We start from the raw sequence: 13,929 nt of genomic DNA, 5'->3' as shown, positions 1-13,929 counted from the left end.
TTCTTTTTTTGTTAGTACATAATGGATATATTTTATCTTTCTTTAAGATTTAGGATTAACTTGACAGTTACATCTTTAGGACCCCTCTCCACCTCTCGTACTTAGTTTCCTCATTTATGTCCTGCATGTATTAATTTCATCTTTTTTTCTCTTTTATTGAAAACATATTTTTTCACACGATGTATTCTAATTAAAGTTTCCTCTCCTTGGACTCCTCTCAGTTCTCCCTGCCTCCTCCCACTCTGATTCACACCATTTCTGTCTTATTAGAAAACAAACAGGCTTTTAAGGGACAATAATAAAACAAATACTAAGATACAATAAAAATAGACACATTGGAATCGGAGAAAACAAAAACCAGAAGGAAAAGAGCCCAAGAGAAGGCACAAGCAGCAGAGAGTCTCCCATCTCCATACTCAGGAATCCCATGAAATCACTGAACCAGAAGCTGTAGCATGCGTGCAGCGGACCTGTGCGGACCCTCAGTGTGTGCAGCCCCAGTCTCTGAATCCTTATGTGCTTGCCCACGGAGAGCCACAGGCCTGTGTCCCCCATGCCCTCTGGCTCTAACACATACAGTTAGGCCTGGGTCTTCCGGGTCTCCCACTCTCTGCGCCCTGTCTGGCTGCAGGTCCTTGTGTTTGCTCCCACCGGTTGCCGGAGGAGGCTTCTCCGAGGATTCCTGAGCCCGGGTCCTGTTTCTCTTGCATTTCCTCCCCAGTGTGCTTATTGGTAGGCTATTGAAGACTTCATTTTATTTCTAGGAAATCTTTAAAAATGTGTTCGAGGTGTTGTTAATTAGTACTTTGATGAAATAATTTTTGACATTGGACTTTTTATTCCTATAGGCGTCACTAACTTGAATTCGAATTAGTTTATTGAACAAGTCATTTTTACTAACCCCATTCTAGAGTGTTGTGTTTAAAAATCTTGTAGAGATTTAAATTGTTCCTTTACCTTCGGTACAAGGAAGTAAGAGCTTCTGCGTCACGGTTAGATGTGTGAGTGTTTTATTTATGTTTGTTGCTGTGTTGGTGTTTTATGAACAGAGTCAGGTCTTTGTAAAATCATGTGTGTAACAATAAAGTTTTCATCTATAATTTATTGTAACACATAAATGGAGTAAATATTCATTGTTACAGACATTAGAGATTATTGCTCAGGAAATGTACTCATTTACACTGATTTAGGAGATTTATTTCTACAATGTATAGCGACTATCATAGAAGCTGATTCATTCAGAAATTCTAAAAATATCCACAAGTAATTCATACATTTTGATACTGACCAAATATAAATTTAAGATTGACACATAAATACTGATCAGATTTAACTTGGTTTAATCAAATTTCAATAAGAATAAGGGCTCATTAGTGTAGCTTACAACATTGTAATTAAAATTGATATGATTGTTGTATTTTAATTATTTCCTGCTTTTCAATTTTTGGTTATCTAATTATGGTTTATTTTTAAGCCACTTACATAGATACTTTAGAATGTTCATGAATATTTCATTATTTGAAATTAACTTTCTAAATTAGATTTTCTTTTGAGAATATACTTGTAGGCTCTTCTGGTTGTGAAACTAGAATACTTCACTCTTTCAAAGTAGTTTAAATTGTAATCTGGTTGGGATGGGTCATGATATGTACTCTAATTTTTATTCTTTATTAAGCTTGTTATGTTAGTCCCAAGAAATGTTAAAGCAGATATACATCTTTATTTAAAAGAGTATAATACAATTCAGTTATTATACCTAAAATAGTAAAATTGAGGTTTTTTTTTTAGAATGATGTACTTAAAGGATTTTATTTTTAAATTTCATATTTTTGTCTTGTAAAGAGAACTAGTTATATAAAATTTTAATTTTGTTGTTTTTAAAGAATTTCTAAAGTATGAGTATTCATGCCTTTTTTAAAAAGATTTACAATAAGGAGGAAGTTAGAGGGAGAGGACTCAATGACGGGTTTAGAGAGGAGCGTAGAAAAGAAAAATGAAAAAAAAAAACCCTCAAAAACAAATCATAGGCTGTAACTTTGTCATATTGTTTTGTAAAAATGCAAAAAAACTTTCCTACTTAAATAAAACTCCTATATTATTCTAAAAAAGTAAACAAAAACAAATAATAAAACAGAAACCTTAAATGCAAGTAAGATACACAGAACAGGAGGTCCATAAACTCTTAGCTGCATTGGCTTTAATTTTAGAATTTGGGGGAAATTTTTTTTTTATTCAAAGGAATTTTATAAGTTTGATAAATGTTAAAATTATCTTGGCTAATTTTACCATATTGAATATTAATCATAACAAATTACTCTCCAGTTTTAAAAGATGTTTTCAGCATTGCTACTTTGAATTTAGTCTTCGATGTTACAGACAGCTCTGGGTGTCATGAGCCTGGAAGGGAGAGTATTGCTTTCTTCTTAATAATTGTGTGAAAACGGGTGTGCGGCGCGCTCTCAATGTGAAATTTTCCACAACAGCACATTTCCATTTCTGTTTTCGGCGTGCAGCAGAATCTGAAATTCAGTAACTCATGTTCCTGAGTGCTGCTTTAGAACCGTCTCTCGTCCCACTACACTTACATTTTTAGCATTTATGGTGAAGTACAGAATTCTTACCTATGGAGATTCATGGAAACTCACTTTTCTCTCTCCCCATCTTGCTGGCCAGGACAAAAGGCCCAAGTACCGGAAGTCTGGGTCCTGAGGCCCACGTACCGGAAGTCTCAGTCCTGGTTCGTCCTCTTCAGAACCGTATCTCAGGGCTTACATTTGCCCTTATCGTCCAGTGTGACCCCTGTCTGGTCTGTTTTCTTACTTAGCACTGATAGTGCTTTATGGATTGTACACTTACCTAAAACTTGTTTGGTTCATTTCTGTCTGTCTGTCTATCTATCAAATATATCTCAGAACTTTATATTTTTTCTGAATCACTGCAGTAAAACTATGCATAAATTTTATAGTCAACTATTGAACATGTATATTGTTTTTAATTTTTGCCAGTTTTTGGTTCCACCTTCCCTGTCTTTCTCCTCCCTCTTTTTCTTCTTCCCATCTTCTCCATTCTCAACCTCTTTATTTTGAAATAACTTTTCCCTTTTTTTTTTTTTGGTGAAAGATAGGAGGTACAGATAATTTACTTGAGAGCTATATTAGTTAGGGTTCCAGAAGAACAGAACTTATGGAATCTATTTGTCTGTCTGTCTGTCTATCTACCTATCTATCATCTATATCTGTCTGTCCATCTTTCTATCCATTTATCTATCTAATCTATCATCTAATTATCATCTATCTATCTAATCTGTCATCTAATTATCATCTATCTATCTAATCTATCATCTAATTATTTATCTATAATATCTTTCCATCTAATGAGGACTTATTAGAATGGCTTACCAGCTATGGTCCAGCTAGTCCAACAACTTGGGAACATCAAGATACATCCGAAAGGGTTCCCTGCCATCCAGACATGATCCTTCTTACCTCAACTGGGGAGAAGCAATCCAATTTCCTTTTGGTAATCTGGACTGTATTGCTGTGAAGAGATACCACGGCCACTACAACTCTTATAAAAGAAAACATTTAATTGGGACTTGCTTACAGTTTCAGAGGGGCAAGCAAGCAGACATGGTGCTGGAGAAATCGCCGAGAGTTTTCCATCTGTATCTGCAGGCAGCAGGAAGAGAGAGCCCCTGGGATTGGCATGGGCTCTTGAAAACCCACCCGCAGTGGTCACTTTCTCAAACACACCCTCCTAATCCTTTCAAATAGTGCCTCTCTCTGGTGACCAACCATCTGTTGGCTCATTAAGCATCATTCAAGTCTATGAACTCATGGGGTCTATTTGAACCACCACAGTCCCCCTAATAATGGTGTCCTTCCTTTCTTAGCCTGTTGCGTTAAGGGCATCAGAAACTCAAACTGGCCAGGGGGAAGTCTGAGCTTCCAGTTAAGTGTTTATTAAGTCTCATCGTGAGAGGTCAACTCCCTTTGTATCCAAAGCTTCTAGGCCACCAGAACTTAAGGTCATGGGAACAGGAAGCAAAAAGTGTTCCTAGTGGGTCAGTAGGAGTGATTGTGCGTGGGACCATTCTCTTTCCCACCCCTTGATTTCTGAACAATTTGATGCTGGTCATGGGAGAAACTATACCGTACACTCCCTTTTAGGGAACCCTACCACAACTTTCCAGGCTGCTGCCATCTAATTAGCCCTGCAAGTGTATCTTCAAAAGGCCATTCCATCTTTCTATCAGGCCAGCAGCTTCAAGATGATGGGGAGCATTGTACGACCACAGTGGAGTTCATGGTCATGAGCCTTCTGTCACACTGTGATTGTGAGCAGAGTTCCTTGGTCAGCAGTAATACTGTGTAGAATACCATGATGGTGAATAAGGCATTTTGTAAGCCATGAATGGTCGTTTTGCTGAAGTATTATGTGTAGGAAAGACAAATCTGTAACCAAAATAAGTATCTACTCCAGTAAGGACAAAGTGTTGTTTCCAAGGAGGAAGCGGTCTTATGTGGGTAACCTACCCCCCAGGTCAGTGTTCAATATCTTGAGCTCAGTGTTGGTTTCTGCTGTTGGCAGATCTGGTACTCAGCAGGATCTGTGGCCAGGTCAGCCTTGGCAGTGGAAGTTCATGTTGTCAAGCATAAATCTGCAAGTCTGACCATCCCCTCAGTCCATTGGCTAGGGCCCATGAGTCAGAGAACGATCACACATCTGGCTTTCTTCTTCCAAACAGACTGTATGACCACAGTACCCAAGTTCTGCCCACTGTGAAGATTTCCCTTTGGCACTGTGTTTCAGGATTGTCCCACAAAGCGGTTGTAATTCTTCAACTGTTCATTTCTGGGTGGTGCCTGCATAACTTACAGAATCATCAGCAAACCTGTCCCTAGTCTTCTCTTCCTCAGTCAGCTAGTCCTAGGGCACACCCCATGAGGCTCTAGGTGCATGCTTGGCAGCAGATGGCATCGTATCTGAAGTAGAAACCATAGGCATCTGGACAGTTTCTTCCTGTTACTTGTTTGTGCCTTTAGGAATTGTTTGGGTCCAGTCATACACATACCACTTCCACTTGTTAGGGATTCACACTGTGCACGTTCTGTTCTATGGCTTTGTGGATTAGATAGCACCCAGCTTAAGATGGGTACCTCAGGTTCATGGTAACTTGGTGTCTCATTGTCAAACATCCAGTTTCCTCTAAGGCTCAGAACTCTGGAGGTCTCTTCTGCGCTTCACCTATAGAGGGTCTTTTCAGAGGTTACAAGCAGAGTCCCTATCTGCCACTGATACCATGTTCTGGTTCTTTTTTGGTGGCGGGAGAGGCTAAGTGTCAAGAATTTCACCAACGTCAAAGGCCCTTAAATTTTGGTTGGGTTTTTTTCCCATCATCTAGTGCACATGAGTTTTCAATGAGTTCAAAGTGGTTGCTACCTTCTGCTTATTTGTTGGGTTAGCATAACGTCATTAATAGAGTGAACCAATGTGATATTTTGTGTAAGAGACAGCACTGGAGTGTTAATATTTCCTTGAGGTAGAATTGCAAAGGTTTACTGTTGGCTTTGCCAACTGAAAGCATATTGCTTCTCATGGAAAGGCATCAAGGAAAAGGCATTTGCTAGATTAATAGCTATATAACAGGAGATGTGTTAATTTGCTTAAGGAAGGACACCGTATCTGGTACAGCGGTTACAATCAGAGTCACTGTTTGAATGAGATTTTGGTAATCAGTTGTCATTCTCAACAACCCATCTGTCCTCTGCACTGGCCAGACAGGAGAGTCATAAGGAGATGCGGTAGGAACCACCACCCCTGCATTTTTCAAGTCCTTAATGGTGACCTAATTTCTGCACTTTCTCTAGAGATGTGATACTCTTTTTGAGTCACTATTTTTCTTGGCAGAGCCAACTCTTACAGCTTCCATTTAGTCTTCCAACCATAATAGCTCCCACGGGTCAGGGAACCAATGTGAAAATTCTGCCAACTTCTCAACATATCTATCCCAAGCACACATTCTGGGACTAGAAAATAACCACAGGATGAGTTTGGGGACCCTCTGGATGTGAGTTGCACTTTGGCCAAAACTACACTAATCACCTGACCTCCAGGAGGTCCCACTTTAGCTGGAGGTCCATATATTTCTTGGTGACTCCTGGAATCAGCCTCAATTCAGAACCAGTATCTAGCAGAACCTGGAAAGTCTATATTTGCTAGATGGCAGCACACACATTGGTTGTAGTGAGCACAGTCTCCTTCTTTCAAATATCTTATGATTGCTTTCAATTCCTTTTGCTTCTTGACAAGATGGCCTGGAGCACCACCATGGCTTCCTCTGCCCTGAGTACTGCTTCAGTCGCTTCTTTCCTGACACCATTCTTCCCCTTCAGATGAAATGTACAAATCAGATTGCATCATACATCCTCTTTGATCAGTAATTCAAGTGTCCCTCATAAGTCTGTGATCATGTTGAACTGATTAGCCTTCCTAAGACCTTCCCCTGCCCTATGGTCTCCTTGCTTCCCACGCTGCGCATCTGAGACCTTCACTGCATCCATGCTACATTTCTTTAGATTTCTTGGAGATGTGTCATCCCCCATGAAGCTCTAGACTCTGCCTTTTTCTTTGGCTGTTGTTTGCATGCTATTTTCATTCTTATCACCTTTGTATATCTGCAGGGCTGCTGTGAGCTCTTTCGGTCACGGGGCAGCTCCCTGACCAGCAACTGCTGTCCAGCTACGGTTATGGAAAGACCAGGGCTTGTGTATGAGTCTGGTCCACATACTTGGTGTCTGTGAGAGAGACTGAAGTCCTGTTTGGTTTGGGAAATGATGTGTTGACAGCAGAATATAAGACAGTACAAGAACGTTTAAAGTTTCCATTCAAGCAAGGTTGGTCAAAGCAAATCATATTGCCCAGCATAATGTAATCAGAGTGAGCGGTCTACTCCAAGGAGTACAGGAGTATCTACTGAAAATTAATACAGTTTATCACACTTGCTATCACAAAAATTTTATTAAAAATTTAACAAAGACTCGGTCTACTATCCTTTAGCCAGAATTACAGTGGTTCTGGTCGACTTTTATTGCCTTTGTTCTCATTGTAGAAATAAAATTATAAAAGACTTATCAAATTAAAATCATGTGAATACCTTTTCCTCTGTATGCTGAAAGCCTTGTTTGATTCTAATAGTGACTGCTGTCAAAATAGACAGCTTCTTGTGTTTTAGAATGTGTTGTTTGTTATGGGAAATAATTCATGGAATATTTTTCAAGTACAGACTTCATTTTTCTTTAGGCTGTCATGGAATCAGCCATTCTTTCCTGCTGTGTGTCTGTGTTTGTTATTGGGGCGTGTACCTCATTTTCTGATGATTGCTGTTTATAATAAAAGTCATGATATTCAGTTCCTCGGAGTTGCAGAATGATAGGAAAAATACTTTTTTGGTAGGAAATGTGGAGAAATAACGATTCATCGAGTGTGTGAACTTTGTGTATTCAAAATATTATAAAACCACTGGCTGACGTGCTCAGAGTCAGTATAATTAAATTTTTAAAAACCGATATAAGAGAATAAAGTTAGGAAAGCAGACAGACAGACAATCAGACAATACATTTCCCACAAAGCAATGTCAATGTGAATTATTGTGGATTTTGTATTATGATCTTTGGAGACCAGAAACAAGTGTCACATTTGTAGTAAAATAAAATAACAGTCACTCAGAATCCCGTGTTTAACAAATCTATCCGTCAGGAATGTGGGAAAGGTATTCTCAGAGGAGGGCCACGAACTGCCTAGAGGGAGGGTAGACAAGTGGCCACTTAGCAGGAAGCGGGGACATGATTCCACAGTTCATCCCTGAATATGATTGGAGTGCTCCCACAAAATCTAGATCCATTAGAGACACAGAGAGTGATCTACAGGCCTACACGAGAACATAACATTACAATATGAATATTCTTCCAACGTAAGAATTTCTTGAATCTTTAGCAAGCCGTTTGTCCTAGAATTCCACCCCGAAAGGTGATCTAGATTAGATACAGTCAAGGTTAGATGTTGAAACTCTCTCTTCTTATACTTTTAGATTTGTAGAAAATGGTTTCATCCAAACTTCTGAGTCAACTCAGGCCCATTTAATAAATACCAGAGTGGCCCGCCCAGCTGTTTTCTTGATACACCCTTGTATCTGTACAGCCCTCCCAGTTTCATTTCTGTGTCTGTGGTAAAATGCCCTGACGTAAAACAACTTTGCTTTACTGTTTCGGATTTCATCCTGGATGAAGGTAGCAACTCGAACCTGTCCACGGTCAAGAGTGGAGTGAAACAAACACACACTCCTGCTGTGTGCTTACTTCTCTGTCTTCATTTTTCCATTTTTATACCATGCAAGGCACCTGCGTGGAGAATGGTGCCTTCTAGTGCTGGGGCCATTCAAATCAATTAACTCTCTTTAGACAATCATCCCAGATGCCCACACACAGGTCTGCCCAATCTAGACAACCTGTCATTGAGATGCTGTGACTGTGTGACTCTAGTTAAGTCACTCAGTGCTGATCATCACACTAGTCATTTGCATACACAGCATGCCGTAGAGTGTAGTCTACCTTCCCTACTCACCCATAACCCCGCATGAACCACTGTTTAAGCAGTGGAAGGTAGCGATGCTGGGTGCCACATACTCCTAGGTTTGTTGATACCGGATCACATGTAGAAAGTTTTATCAAAACAAAAGGTTGAAGGAATTGAAACTACAGATTATTGTGTCTTCTAATGGCCGGGTCTAACCAAATCAAAATCACTGCGATGATTAGCATTTTACTCTGTGCTCATCTGATCTTGTCGAGCTGGTGACCCTCCTCACCTCGGATTTTCCTCCCAGAGACCCTTGCTCAGACCGGAAGTTAAGCTTTCCCTTTTCTGCCTAGCTATTGGCCGTCAGGTCATTATTAAACCAATCAGGGAAGGCAGGTGAGGAAGGAACAAATACAGCTATATACACTTTCGTATAGTTTACTCCTACCACAGAATGGCTTAAGAGGTTCAGTAGTTAGCCCAACTTCCAAAAGCTGTAGGTAACACTCTCCCCCAGAGGTAGTGTAGCTATGGGGTGTGCACATGTTGTTTTAACTGTTGGGCATTTGACTTCTGAGGGACCCCTGTTGCTTGTCGAGTCCGCCGCTAACTCAAGATGCTTCCATACACCGGAAGCATTCTTGAGAATGCAGAGGTAATAGAAACATAGATGTTTGAGTACAAGTAAGCCATTTATTTCTTTTGGTAGCCACATGGCTTGCATCCTGGGACCTGTCTTGGGGTCTTAAGAAAATGAAGACAGACAGACAAACACACGTACAGCGAAACTGGGATCAGTGGGGCCCCAGCATCTTTATTGTTAAGAGTGTTGGGGAGGGGTTGGCTAGCTTCCATAGGAGATGTTGTAGGGAACAGTCTCAGGCTGTAAACGTCTTGGGGGGGGGGAAACTATAGTTGCTAGTTTTTATACACCCAACAATAACTCGTAACACTCACACTCAGCCCCTGACCCTCACAGAAAGCTTTGCCACCGTCTTACGTCTGGCCCATATGGCAAGACCTTTGCTAGTTCCCCTGAGGTCATGAAGACCTTGGCAGTATCTCTCAAGGATTTTCTACAGCCTACTACATGCCTACACAGGCGCAGAAGCAGCGCTAGTGATAGCAGTAGATTATTTGACCAACTTCAGTTATATAGGAAAGAACCACTGAAATTATGTTAGTTTCACTATTGCATTTTTCATTAAAATAGCTTCTTTTTCAGTAAGGCAGGTATTACTGCTGCTGTATTATTTTTTTTATTTATGTGATTTGTTCTTTTTCTCAGAGATATCTTTACATATTTTTAAAATAGCTTATTACTCCATAAAACATACTCATGTGCATGATGCATTGAACACACTGTTCTTATGACCTAGGATCTCACTGTAAGTAAAAGCAGTGATACTCACTCTTAAGGCCAATTCTGTCGTGTGCCGTTAGCATTTGTGTTGCCAAAATTTGCTCCCTGTTTTTGTTCATGAAGATTGAGAAATAGTTATTTCAGGCTTTAGCAGTTTTTGTAAGCACTGTATCAAAATTTTTATGACTATAATATTTTCCTTTGGCTCCATATTTGTACCTTACATTTTAGGAATCATGTTATTCTTACATTTGGTATAAATCATTCTAGAAATCAATAAGCTATTTTATTTTCATCAAATGTTTAATATAGCTACAAGAGTAGGTGATTTAAGTAATAATCTATTTCTGCATACTTAACTAGATTTTACTTTAGCCATTGAGATCCCCTGCAACTGTATTTTGTGAATACACTTGGGTAAAACTTAATGTAAATCCTTCTAATTTTAAATAAAATTCCTTATTGTCTTATGAAACACTTTATGGTGTCAAAATAATACCAGTAACATTCCTCCAAAAAAATCCCCGAGAGGCTTAGTCACACAGCACTATTTTATGATTGTATTGATGATCTGGTGAGTAAACTGGGATTTTTCTTCCAGAATGCTTGAAGTCACGCTATTGATTTGATTTTCATGGGCTTAAGTGAGATACTTTCTTTGGCATCATTGTTTTTATAAGTTATAATATACTGTGTGAGCCAGTCTTGACAGTACAAAAAAAATTACTGTAGCTACAGTTGTAATAACTCAAAAACAGAGTGAGTTGAGCTTTCATAGTTCCTATTCCCCATACTGAATAACATTTACATATAATAGTTTAAATTAAATTAAATCAGATTGGCTCTATATTACCTGGCTCTGAGTAAATGAGATTGGTAATTCTCTATTAACTCAATCTGCAAAACTGATGTCATAACTTAGGTTTTATTTTTTATGAGAATGATATGGACCTCTCCCTTTCAGTTCCAATTTCCACCCTAGACAGGTAGTATTCCTTCCCTGATAATGGGTAAGATATACACCACAAGCTTGGAAAAGACCTGAATCCTAAGCCTGTTGACTATAATATTTCATCACAAGTGAGCCAGCATTTTAAATGCAGCACATGAACTGTTTTAGAATGACTAAGATGATGTGCTTCTGAGTCAGTAAGACTTGAAGTCCAGATTAAGTTTCACTTGTGTGATCGAGTGCTGATAAATGCTCATGTATTCTAATTCCAACACAGAAGTCATAGTATTGTTGTTAGTGGCTGTGCTATAAATTATTATGAGCTAAGGGAGTTGTGTTTTTTTTAATTTTTATAAATGCTTTTTCTATTAAGCTTCAAGCCTTTCATTTTTAAATCTGAGGTGTTATAAATTAAGTAGCAGTGATTATTCATTTTTATCATTAGTTAAAATTAGGTTAGTTTGTGCTTAGTTAAAAATTTCTAGTTGAGAATGTAAATATGAGTAACACATAAGAAATATTTAAACAGATAAAGTGGATTCTTCAAAACAAAACAGATATTAGTACTCAGAAAATGAAAATATTTACTCTCTACCTCTTAGAAATAATGCCTCTTGACTCCTTATCTAAAATGGTGTTATTATCAGAGCCTTATCTAATGCTATTCTTTACAAACCTCAAAAGCTTCTGTTAGATAAGATGGTTCAGTGTAAAATCCGTTTCCCAAAGGAAGTTCCTTACAAATAACATTTTCTCAACTTTTACACTTATAAAACATGTCTAGGGAAAGATTCTTCCATTTTTTTACAGCGGTATTTAAAGAATTGCTAATTGTCCTCTATAATTTAAATGCATTACAATTACTATGCATTCCCCTCAACCATGTGTATAATCCTATACTCCTTTTTCTTTTATATTTTCACCTAAAGAGCTCGGATAGTTTTTATATATCATATTGTAACTATTAATTTCTATATAGTTTAGTATCATCTTAATACTGAAATGTTCTTTTAGATTAAATACTTCATTGCCTATTGCTGAAAAATAGCTCTTTGTTTTAAATAATACGTCAGTAAATATCTAGGTCCATTCTTGGTAATTCATTTTTTGTAATCATATCTCAAAATAATTGATTCAGTTGAAGTATATATGCAAATTTATAACCAGCCACACTGTGCTAGACAATATTCAAGGCATTTTACATGATTTATTTCAGTTACTCGTAGGCCATGAGGTAAATTTATTATTATATAAACTTGATGAATGGATAGACAGAATAACTTGTACTGTTTCATTCAGTACAGGAGATGAAGATAGGAAAATGATTCAATATGAAATTCTACTCTACTACCAATATAATTATTTGTTGATTTTTATTAATAGTGATGTTGAACACTAACCATGTATAAAATATTTCTATTGTTTTTACTGTTTAGTTACCGATAAGGATGTACACACATACATATATTGTTATATGTGGTACCGTAATCAAGAATGCTTTCTTTTTTTTTTAATTTTTTATTCGATATAATTTATTTACATTTCAAATGATTTCCCCTTTTCTAGCCCCCCACTCCCGAAAGTCCCATAAGCCCCCTTCTCTTCCCCTGTCCTCCCACCCACCCCTTCCCACTTCCCCGTTCTGGTTTTGCCAAATACTGCTTCACTGAGTCTTTCCACAACCAGGGGCCACTCCTCCTTTCTTCTTGTACCTCATTTGATGTTTGGATTATGTTTTGGGTATTCCAGGTTTCTAGGTTAATATCCACTTATTAGTGAGTGCATACCATGATTCACCTTTTGAGTCTGGGTTACCTCACTTAGTATGATGTTCTCTAGCTCCATCCATTTGCCTAAGAATTTCATGAATTCATTGTTTCTAATGGCTGAATAGTACTCCATTGTGTAGATATACCACATTTTTTGCATCCACTCTTCTGTTGAGGGATACCTGGGTTCTTTCTAGCATCTGGCAATTATAAATAGGGCTGCTATGAACATAGTAGAGCATGTATCCTTATTACATGGTGGGGAATCCTCTGGGTATATGCTCAGGAGTGGTATAGCAGGATCTTCTGGAAGTGAGGTGCCCAGTTTTCAGAGGAACCGCCAGACTGCTTTCCAGAGTGGCTGTACCAATTTGCAACCCCACCAGCAGTGGAGGAGTGTTCCTCTTTCTCCACACCCTCTCCAACATCTGCTGTCTCCTGAATTTTTAATCTTAGCCATTCTGACTGGTGTAAGATGAAATCTCAGGGTTGTTTTGATTTGCATTTCCCTAATGACTAATGAAGTTGAGCATTTTTTAAGATGCTTCTCCGCTATCCGAAGTTCAAGAATGCTTTCTGCGGATACTCTCTGAGCCATGTGAGTGAGGACTGGGTGAAACCACTGCCTACACCACTCCTGAGTAGAAACAATTGGTTTACTGGAGATCAACCTGCCAAGGCCTTTTCTGAGGAGCAGGATAGAGTCAGGGATGGGTAGAGAGAAGCAAGATGGCTGAAAAGCAAGTGCATTAGATTTTAGGTGACAGTAAGCCCGTGGGGTCCTTGTGCTGATGAGGCTGTTCTGATGGGTCTTGAACTAGATGCCTAGGACACGGGCGTGAGGGGTGTGCCCTTGGGTCATGCTGAAGTCTTTGCCCTGGGGCAGGCTAATGTTCTACTGTGGGGATAGGCTAAGGTAGGTGCTCTGAGTACAGGCTAAAGTTGGTACCCTGGGGGCAGGAAAAGGTCCAACCCTTGGGGCATGCTAAGGATTCTGCCTTAGCAGAGATGCTTTCTAGGTAACAGACTGGCTAAATTTAGCCTTGATTACCCAGTCTTCCCGGTTTACCTGCCCCTTGTCCTTTTCTTTAGAACATTGCCACTAGCACTGCCATTTTGGGGCTTGCTTCAGACTGAACATTCCAGTTTACAATGAAGCCTCCAAGAGAAAAAAAAAGAATGTAGGGGACAAGAGGGGACAGGAAGGAACAGTTTGTGGCAGATAAGGTACAGAGTATTAATGACCTGTGCTAATTCTGGGAGCTGAC

At 39.0% G+C, this 13,929-nt stretch overlaps 1 protein-coding gene across 2 annotated transcripts in view; it reads left to right on the top strand.

Annotated features, from left to right (window-relative positions):
- Window positions 1–13,929, top strand: part of Atrnl1 (attractin like 1) — a 531,270-nt gene that overhangs the window by 143,601 nt on the left and 373,740 nt on the right. The window lies entirely within an intron of this gene.

The sequence above is a fragment of the Apodemus sylvaticus genome, chromosome 1 (genome assembly GCF_947179515.1).
Source record: "Apodemus sylvaticus chromosome 1, mApoSyl1.1, whole genome shotgun sequence".
NCBI lineage: Eukaryota > Metazoa > Chordata > Mammalia > Rodentia > Muridae > Apodemus > Apodemus sylvaticus.
This window is presented reverse-complemented; position numbering and strand designations above follow the sequence as displayed.